The sequence below is a fragment of the Theropithecus gelada genome, chromosome 6, assembly GCF_003255815.1.
Source record: "Theropithecus gelada isolate Dixy chromosome 6, Tgel_1.0, whole genome shotgun sequence".
Classification (NCBI taxonomy): domain Eukaryota; kingdom Metazoa; phylum Chordata; class Mammalia; order Primates; family Cercopithecidae; genus Theropithecus; species Theropithecus gelada.
In genome coordinates, this window is record NC_037673.1 from 150424240 (window position 1) to 150435315 (window position 11076).

The following is an 11076-nucleotide window of genomic DNA, read 5'->3' on the forward strand; positions in this document are numbered from 1 at the left end:
TTTTTTTTTTTTTTTTTTTTTTTTTTTTTTTTTGAGATGGAGTCTTGCTCTGTCGCCCAGACTGGAGTGCAATGGCGTGATCTTGGCTCATTGCAACCTTGACCTCCCCAGTTCAAACGATCCTCCTGCCTCAGCCTCCTGGGTGGCTGGGACTACAGGTGCATACCACCACGCCCAGCTAATTTTTGTATTTTTAGCAGAGACAGGCTGGTCTCGAACTCCAGACCTCAAGTGATCCACCCGCCTCGGCCTCCCTAAGTGCTGAGATTATAGGCATGAGCCACTGCACCTGGCCCTAATTTTCTTTAAGGAATTAAACTCCTTCAGAGTCCCTTAAATTCCAATCATTTTCTTGAGTTTTCATGTTTTTGCTGGAACCTATTGATTAGGAAATATATATATGTAAATACACATATGTCACTCCATCTGCCTAGAGGATCTGAGGCTGCTGCCAGCATGCTTATTCTTCCTGACAGTTGGGAACACTCTGCTTTGCCTCCAACTCAGCTATGCCGTAGGGAGGACTCAAGTGTCCTAAGTGATGATAAATCAGCCTTTAAGGGGCCTCATTCAGATAGAAGGCCACCCTCTGGGAAATAGTTTGTCCGTAAACAGAAGGGAGTTCATCAGAAGACACTCCCACTCATGTAGCAGTTTTTCATTGTGGATTTCAGTCTTTCAGAAACTGTAAGCAGACAATTGGACCATTCCTGAGATCACTCTTCTAAAGCCCTTTCATCCTTTGAACACCTAAGCTCACGCGTATTCATTTAATTTTTAGCAGATGTTTGTTGCACCCAAACTGGGAACACTAACCGCAAGCAAAACTAAACATGATCTCTGCTCTTTGGGGACTTACATCCTATGGGAAAGCAGATCCAATTCACATAGTGACATATGGAGTGTATAGTTTAAAACTGAGCAGTGTGCTAAAGGAAATTATTTGTAGACGCCTAGAACAAAAGAGCTTCATCTAGGTCAGAAAAGAACTCCCTGAAGAGGCAATACTTATCGCAACAGGGATTATTTGAGGGCTTGTGTTCCTAGCCATGAGCCCGAGCTATGGATTTAAGTCAGATCCTGCCTAGAAGGAATTTACAGACCCGTTGAGAAAATAAGATGTTCCTGTCATAAACCATCTGAAAGAGTCAGTGTATCAAGTGCTAAATGGATTAGCACTAGATAATAAGTACAGGAGGACTTAAAGATGAAAAGACTATGTGAGCAGAGAATAGGCAATGCTTTATGGACTAGGTGAGATTTGAGCTAGACATGGAAGGATGAATTATTCATGGATGCAGAAGGAAAAGTGTTAATGGGATCATGGAAATCAGAAATCTTCAATGGTGCCCTGTGCTGTAAGCAGGAAAAATCTAATTCTTTGACGCTCCAAGATCTGTTCTGATCCTATCTTACCAAATTTATCTTTTGAAGATCCTCCCCACTCCCTTGCAAATACGTTAACGTATTCTACCTTTTCCATTAGAATTTTCTCTCCTTACCAATGTTTTAGCAACTTGACAGATGGCATAATATATTAGCACCTATTTTTGTAGCTTCTGTATCTTAGGGCACCTTTCATACAGAAAAGACAATGTTTGCTGCATTTAATGGAACAGAAGGAGTGAGCTTATCCGTGATCTATGACTATGTCCATCAGTTGATGTGAGAATTAAGAATGAAGGCTTGGGAGGTATGGCCACCCCTTCTCCATAGCACTCTTCCTTGGTGGCATTACCTACTTCCAAAGTTTTAAATGCCATCCTCACACTGATAACTCCCAAAGGTATATTGCAGCTCCAAATGTAGCCTTTCAAACTTGTAGATCTAATCCCTTCCTACTTGACATCTCCACTTGGCCAGACATCTCATGGCATCTCAAAATTAGTATGTCAAATATAGAATTCTTTATTCCTTTCCTTTATCACCCGTGCTGTCTTCTCTCAGTAAATGACACCATCATTTCGTTTGCTCAAGCAAAAGCATCATCTTTGACTCTATTTGCTTTACTCTCCACATCTGTTACGTCCCCAAGTCCTGTTGTCTCACTTCAAAAAACATACGCAATCTATCCATTTCTCCCTACCTCCACTGATATCATCCTAGCCCAAGACCCTGCCATCTCCCACGTGTACCATTTGATGGTCCTTACTGAGCTTCCTGCTTCCACTTTTGTCCCCAGGTCATCCATTCCCCACACTGCCACCGGAATGAATTGTCAAAGTAATAAATCATGTCATGTCACAGTATTTATCCTCACTGAAAAAAAAATTCAGAAGAAAATCCATCCTCCTTGCCATGGCCTACAGGCTGCTAATATGAACTGGCTCTCTCCTATGGGTTCAAACTCATTGCCCACCACTCTCCACTTCACCCATTATATCCCAGCCACCCTGGCCTCTTTGCTGTTCCTCTAACACACACACTAAGTCTGCTCCCACCTTAAAACCTTTTTCAGGGCTGGGCATAGTGGCTCACACCTGTAATCCCAGCACTTTGGGAGGCCAAGGTGGGAGAATCACGAGGTCAAGAGATCAAGACCATCTTGGCCAACATGGTGAAACCCCATGTCTACTAAAAAATACAAAAGCTGGGCATGGTGGCACGCACCATGGACTTAGTAGTCCCAGCTACTAAGGAGGCTGAGGCAGGAGAATTGCCTGAACCCAGGAGGCGGAGGTTGCAGTGAGCGGAGATCGCGCCACTGCCCTCCAGCCTGGAGACAGAGCAAGACTCCATCTCAAAAAACAACAAACACAAACCAAAAAACCCCACCTTTTTCATGCTGCCCGTCTGCCTAGAATGATCTTCCCCAGATGTTTCTGAGCATTCAGAATTCAGATCTCAGCTTACTTATCACCATTAGAGGCCTCCCTGACCATACTAAAGTAGGTGTTCCTAGGTTGGGGTTAGGATGAGGGTTTAATACTCTCTTTTTCTTTTTTTCCTTTATTTTTATCATAGTATTTGTCAGTATTTGATATTAATTTTTTAATTTATTGTTTATTCTCTATTTCCCCCATCTAAAACATGAGCTCCATTAAAACAGAGACCTTACCTATCTTATATTCCCCGCAGCTAAAACAGAGCCTGGCACCAAGGTGGCAATCACTAAATACTTGTTGCATCATCAGATGTAGTGGATGGGTCAATACTGATAAATTACGTGACATTAAGGAAATCATTTAGCACCTAGGCCTCAATGTACCTTTTTACTTGATGAAGATGAAGGTAATCTACTTGGCTATTCTGGAACCCAAAGGAAGTGGGTAAGAAAATAAAAGACTGAAGATTTTACCACTTTATTTTGAGAAAAATATTGGAATTTATGGGCAAGCCATTTGAAAATGGCAATGACAAGCTAATGGAGAAAGAAGTTCATTTATTTTCTTTCTTTTTTTTTCTTTCTTTGTTTTTTGTTTGTTTGTTTTGTTTTGTTTTTTTGAGACTGAGTCTTGCTCTGTCACCAGGCTGGAGTACAAAGGTGCGATCTCAGCTCATTGCAACCTCCGCCTCCTGGGTTCAAGCGATTTGCCTGCCTCAGCCTCCCAAGTAGCTAAGATTACAGGCACATGCCACCACACCCAGCTAATGGTTTTTTGTTTTGTTTTGTTTTTGTTTGTTTGTTTGTATTTTAGTAGAGACGGGGTTTCATCACGTTGGCCAAGATGGTCTCGATCTCCTGACCTTGTGATCCACCCACCTTGGCCTCCCAAAGTCCTGGGATTACAGAGGTGAGCCACCGTGTCCGGCCTGTTTTTTTTTTTTTTTTTGAGACAGAGTCTTACTCTCTCACCCAGGCTAGAGTGCAGTAGCGTGATCTTGGCTCACTACAACCTCCTCCTCCCAGTTCAAGTGATTCTAGTGCCTCAGCCTCCCAAGTAGCTGGGATTACAGGAACCCACCACCACACCTCACTGATTTTTATATTTTTAGTAGAGACAGGGTTTCACCATGTTGGCCAGGCTGGACCTCAGTTGATCTCCCCACCTCAGCCTCCCAAAAAGCTGGAGGATTACAGGCATGAGTCACCATACCCGGCTTCATTTATTTTCTTATCCGTGAACCTCCTGGGGACTGAGTAAAGTGGAGAAAAATAAAATGTACCTATCTGCAATATAAAAATTTATAAATACAGCTTACATTAATTCAAATACAGTAACACTTTATCTGTCATCAATAGGTATTTTGCTAAATGTTTTGTTTTTTCAGATAGTTAATATTCCCATTGGAATAAGACATTTTTCAATTTGAACATTTTAACAGAAATAGTTTTCCAACGAATTTCAGTACCACCTTCTCTGGCAACATACTGAACAGAGCTGTTGTCAATAATTCGGTGACATCATTATAAACAATGTTATTATGTCTGGGTATAAAATAGTGAGAAGCTCTACAATCATAGATGTGTAAAACTGTTAGGCTTTCTAAGCTCTCTTACGTGTGTTGTATAGGTTTTCCTCTCCTCTCATTTATTTAATCAACAACTATTAATAGGGCACCTAGCACATGCCAGGCTGGTTGCTGACAGCTAAACCCAGAGTGATAAATGTGGTAGTCCCTGCCCTTCTGGAGGCCAGAATCTCCTGGGGAAGACATGTCATGATCAAGTAAGTACGAACGTTACAAGAGTCTCAAATGTCTACCCAGGGTCTTGCAGAAGGTCTCTGCAAAGAAGCAGTCTTTTAGCTGATTGCTGTGAAGGAGATGCTCAGGGGAAGAATGTTCCAGGCAGATGTAAAAGCATGTACAAAGGCCATAAAAGATAAGAGCCAAGGTGCAGGTGCATTTGAGCAGACAAAAGACCAGCATGGCTCCCCATATTTCAGAGATGGCCAGAGCCAATTGCAGAGCCCCCTCATAAGTTGAGGCTAGGAATTTATCTTCATTCTAAGAACAAATTAAATGGTTTTAAAGAGAGGAGTGACATGATCAGTGTTACACTTCGAAATATATGTTAGAAGAAAGCTAAATAACTAACGAACCTTTACTTTCATATATATTTTTGGTTTAGATGAAGTTAAAGGAAGAAAGCTAAATAACTAACGAACCTTTACTTTCATATATATTTTTGGTTTAGATGAAGTTAAAGGAAGTGGTGCCTCAGTAACCCACCTTTCATAGACTATGGAACTAACAGGTGGTGCTCAAGGACATGGGAAAAGGGCAAAAATAAAAGTGGGTATTCAGGTTAGGGGAATGCCAGTTTCAGAAAGGAACCTCATTATTGGAGTTCTGTTACATTACTGGACATGTAATATCCTCAATTAAATTCCACTCAACGTTGTCCAAGACACCTATATACATATTGGGAGATCTAAGGGGAAGATGGTTAGGGTGAAAGAAGTCGCACTGGGAATGGACACCTGAGTCCTAGGCTCACCTTGGCCACTACTGGTAGACTAAGATGATGCCCAGGGACCCTCACCTCTCTAGAATGCTGAAATGCACATACCTTATTAGCAGGTAGGAGGGTCGAAGGAGGACTCCCCCACTTGCTCACCAAGTGACCTTAGACAAGTTTTTATTACTTTTATCACTTCACTTATTTGTAAAAATCCTATCTCGTCAGGTTGTTATGAGGGCTAAAATGCCAGGCTCAGAGAAACCAATCAGTAAACATTAGGATCACTCTGTGATTGTATAGCTTACTATCTAGTGGCTCACACATTAGCACTAAGTCAGGAGAGAGTATTTGGAAATGAATGTTTCCTTAAGAGAAAAAGAGGCCCCTTGCAAATTAAGAATTCATGTTACATATTACATTTTTCTGTATCCTTTTGAGACTTGGTAACATTTTGGGAAACATCTTGCACCATCCATCTGCCCAACATTTGCTCTCTGGAATATCTTTCCTCTAACAGCTTGGCCAACTCCACTTTGAATGTGTTCAGTGCTGCTATCCCTGGTCTATTCTGAGCATGTTATTAACCTGAGCTTTCATGTATCAGTATACATTATGCTAAGAGCCAACTTCTTAAAAATTTCTGAGCATCAGTGCAGAAATAAGCTTGGGTGGTTTCTTTGTGGTCTCTTTGCAGCCCCCAGGGATATTAATGACAAGTCACATACCCTCTAAATTCTTATTATTTTTAAATAACTCAGTTCAGTTTTAAATTATAAATTTAATCCTTGCACATTGTTTAAAAATATGAACAGTGTAGAAGGTTTTTAGGTTAAAAAAGAAACACTCTTTGCCTCCCACCTCCGGCTCCCTAGTTATACTACCCATATATTCAGTATTTTATGCTTCCTTCCAGGAATTTTCTCCCTCCCTTCCTTCCTTCCTTTCTATATATATGCTCCCTAACTGTCTTTATTTTACACAAATAATATACCATCTTTACTTCCCACCTCACTTCCTATATACATTCTATATAATTGTATTTTTATACAAATATGACTGTACTCCACAGATCCTATATCTTGGACATTTTTACATACCAGTACCCATAGATCTGCCTCATTCTTTTGAGTCTTTTGAGTGACTTGCTGGCATTCTTGTAATGGAATGTACCCTTTAGCCAACCCCTCTTGATGGACATTTTGGATGTTTGTTTCCAATCTTTTGCTTTTACAAACATCTCTGGAGATATGTCACTGCACACTTGAAGGACTTTATCTGCAAGATAAGTTCTTCAAAGTTTCAAAACTCTGAAGAGCATCCTCCTATATGTTTGCCAAACCATGAACATATCACTGCTAATGTCAGCCTCCAAAAAGCTTCTTACAAGGCTAGTGGCTGCCTTATTGGACAGCAAGGGAAAAATCAATACTGTAAAAGTCATTAATCTTTATTGTGAAGATTTGTGATAATATAACAAAGTGCTTAATGAATATCTGGCATATCATAGTTGCCAAATAAATGGTAGCTATTAGTTATGTTGCCTTTATCCTTGTGAACAACCAGTCAAAATTTATCTTCAAGTCCTGAGGCTAAATGTAACTACAGTCAATGGATTGGTATAATATTAGTTAATTTTAGGTGGCACTTTATTTTAGGAAACTCGGCAATTAAGAGGAATGTCCAAATGGGACGAGAAAGTCCTTTTTACATGGTAAAGGGAAAACTACAAAACATTATGCTTCAATATTAGACATTTTCTCTGGCTAAGTCTCCAAGAAGCCTTCACATTTTCAACAAAATGAAATCAATTTGTAGCTGGTAGGTATTAGCCTGAGTATGTAAAGAAAAGTGATTGCCAACTTAAACCAAGTAATGTTAATTATACTCTTAGCAAGTATCATGAGAACATTATTTGAAGGAATCCTGAGCTGGAGATAGTGTATTTGCATTCTGTTCATTCATTTAGTCAACAAATGTTTATTGAGCACCTGCTAGGTGCCAAGCAGGATTCCAGGTTACAGAGGATCCAGTATGAACCAAACCTATGTGGGGCCTGCAATCAAATAGCCATGTGACCTTGGAGAAGCCCCTTGCCCTACCTGGACTTTACTCTCCACATCTTTAAAATAAGCTGGCTGAACTACATTATCTCCAAAGATCCCCCCAGATGTATCATTTTTATGCCTCTGCTTAATGCATTCTTTTTTGGGTTTTTTTGATGCTTTTTGTTTGTTTGTTTTTGAGATGGAGTCTCCGTCAGTTGCCCAGGCTGGAGTGCAATGGCGTGATCTCAGCTCACTGAAACCTCTACCTCAGCCTCTTGAGTAGCTGGGATTAGAGGCACCTGCCGTCATACCCAGCTAATTTTTGTATTTTTATAGAGATGGGGTTTCACCGTGGGCCAGGCTGGGCTCGAACTCCTGACCTCAGATGATTCACCTATGTCGGCCTCCCAAAGTGCTGAGATTACAGGTGTGAGCCACCGCTCCGAGCCTCTTAATGCATTCTTAATGGTGATCTCAATGCAGTGCAGCACTGATTTATGTACATGGCACATGAGGGTACCACAAAATTCTTCACAGGTGTACTGCCAAGTTCTGACCAATGGGTACTATGTTAATTTCCTTGAGCTACCATACCAAATTACCACAAAATTGATTGCTCAAGACAATAGAAATGTATTCTATCACAGTTCTGGAGGCTGGACTTGAAATCAAGGCATTGACAGGGGTCATGTTCTCTCTGAAGGCTCTAGGGAAGGATCCTTTCTCACTTCTTCCTAGCTTCTGGTGTTGCTAACAATCCTTGGCATGTCTTGGCTTGTAGCTGGATTACTCCAGTCTCTGTCTTCATTGTCACATGGATGGTGTTCTCCCTGTGTGTCTGTGTCTCTGTTTTCTCTTATTATAAGAATGGACAGTCACTGGAGTAGGGTTCACCCTAATCCAGTATAACTTCACCTCAGCTAATTATACCTACAAAGATCCTATTTCTAAATAAAGTCACATTCCGAGGTTCAAAAGTAGGGTTCACCCTAATCCAGTATAACCTCACCTCAACTAATTATACCTACAAAGATCCTATTTCTAAATAAAGTCACATTCTGAGGTTCCAGATGGACATGAAATTTGGATAGGGGGACATTATTCAACTTAGTTTAGCTACTGTTTCTTTTGGCTTCTTACCAAGGATATGGACTATTCCAACAGTGTTCATCCGCAGACACTGTGCTGGGAAGGTCATGCTGCCTAGTGCAGAGAGGGATGGGTCTGAGGAAGAGGTAGGGAGTACATCTGAGCATCAAGGCTGGCAACAAAGGAGCGACTGTGTTTAATGGATCGGTCAGGCTGTGCCCTGCAGACATGTACATCACTACAAGCATGGTCAGGTTGAGTGCCCAGGATGTTCCAGGCAGTAAACAGCTCTGTGCAACAGCAACACTGTGTTTGGGATGACAGAGTAAAGAGTAAAATAATTGCGGAAGCTTTTCTAGACACTTGGAGACTTGTAAGATAGCGCCGTAGTCATGATTACTTTTGGTTGTCAATTTCTTTGATGGTCGTTTGAGTCATTTCGTCCCTTCTAACTGAACACTAAAAATTCAGGCATTTAAAAGGGTATCCCACATACTGGAAGGCTGATGGCTGAGCTGTGCAGAGCAAGTGTTAAGGACTCTAGCTCTGAAGGGGATTCCAGGGCGGAACCTCTGCTCTCCCATTTTATTGGCTCTGTGTCTATGGAAATGTTCATTTCTTTCTCAAAGCTCAGGCTCCCTTGTCTATAAGTTGAAGATAGTAATAGAGCCTCCTCAATCATTATGTTAAGTAAAATAAGCCAGGCACAGAAAGACAAATTTTTCATGTTCTCACTTATTTGTGGAAGCCGAAAATTAAAACAATCGAACTCATGGAGATAGAGATTAGGAGGATGGGCCGGGGGTGGTGACTCACACCTGTACTCCCAGCACTTTGGAAGGCCAAGGTGGGCGGATCACTTGAGGCCAGGAGTTTGAGACCAGCCTGGCCAACGTAGCAAAACCATGTATCTGCTAAAAATACAAAAATGACCTGGGCATGGTGGCATATGCCTGTAATTCCAGCTACTTGGGAGGCTGAGGCATGAGAATCACTTGAAACCAGGAGGGAGAGGTTGCAATAAGCCAAGATCATGCCACTGCACCCCAGCCTGGGCAACAGAGCAATGCCAGGTCTGTCCTACAGACCCTTGCTGATGGAAGAAATGAGTACTCAGACACAGGTATGCAGTATAAGAGCAACTAGGTGACTGCCTGGCTTTAGTGGCCAGAGAACAGTCCCGAGAAGCTGGAGCTGCTTGCTTTTATTCAATGTAGGCACAATGCCAAAAACCTGGAGCCAACACAACCTGTAGGTAATTAACATTTATTGTTCCCCTTTCAGGGAACATCTTGCATGGATGATCAAAGCTCAGTTCCTGGTCAACATAAGTAAACAAGTTTGATCAAGATAAATTCCCCTACACTCCTTTGTACCTACTCCTTGCCTTCTGCCTCAGGGTCAGAGAACAGCTGCCTTCAGCTATTCTCCCCTGAAGCTATGCAGAGCCTCCGACCTTTCAGAAGGCCTGCTCCTTTCCCCGTAGTTTCTCCCACCAGTCTGACCCATCTCCTACAGAGCAAGACTGTGTTTCAGAAACAGAAAACAAAAAACAAAACAAAAAAAGAGAGAAGAAGGATAATTACCAGGGGCTGGGAAGGGTACTGGGGGAGGGAGGGAAGTGAGGATGGCTAATGAGTATTAAAAAATAAAATAGAAAGAATGAGGCCAGGCATGGTGGCTCATGACTGTAACCCTAGCAGAGGCAGGCAGATTGCCCGAGCTCAGGAGTTCAAGGCCAGCCTGGGCAATACTGTGAAACCCTGTCTCTACTAAAATACAAAAAATTAGCCAGATGTGGTGGTGTCCGCCTATAGTCCTAGCTACTTGGGAGGATGAGGCAGGAGAATTGCTTGAACCCGGGAGGCAGAAGTTGCAGTGAGCTGAGATCACACCACTGCACTCCACCCTGGGTGGTGACAGAGCTAGACTCATCTCCAAAAAAAAGAATGAATAAGACCTAGTATTTGCTAGCACAACAGGGTGACTGCCATCAAAAATAATTTAGTTTACATTTTTTTAATAACTAAAAGAGTATGACTGACTTGTTTGTAACACAAAGTATAAATGCTTGAGGGGACTTACCCTGATATGATTGCTACATATTGCATGCCTGAATCAAAATATTTCATGTAACCCATAAATATATACACTTATTATGTACCCACAAAAATTAAAAGTTAAAAATAATAATAATAAAACCTCTTCATAGGATTGTAGTGAGAAAGAAATGTGAGGAAAAATAATTTATGTGCAGCATTAAACACAGTGCCAGGAACATAAAAATGTGCTTAATAAGTGTCTGTTTCTATTAAAGTATCTACTCATTTTTTCCTGTGCTGGAGGATCTCTTCCAACAAAAATTTAAACGTGCTAATTCTCTCATATTAAAACACACACAAAAAAAAAACCTTTCTCGATTCTGTTCTCTAACACCCTCCCTTTACAGTGAAATTTTACAAAAGAATTTTTATTCTCTCTGTCCCCAAATCTTCTCCTCCCATTCTACAAAGAGGCCCTTGCCCCTCTCCCAAACCCTCCCATGGTGGTGTGGTCTTCTGTAACCTCCATGCTGCTAATTCCAGTGGTCAGTTC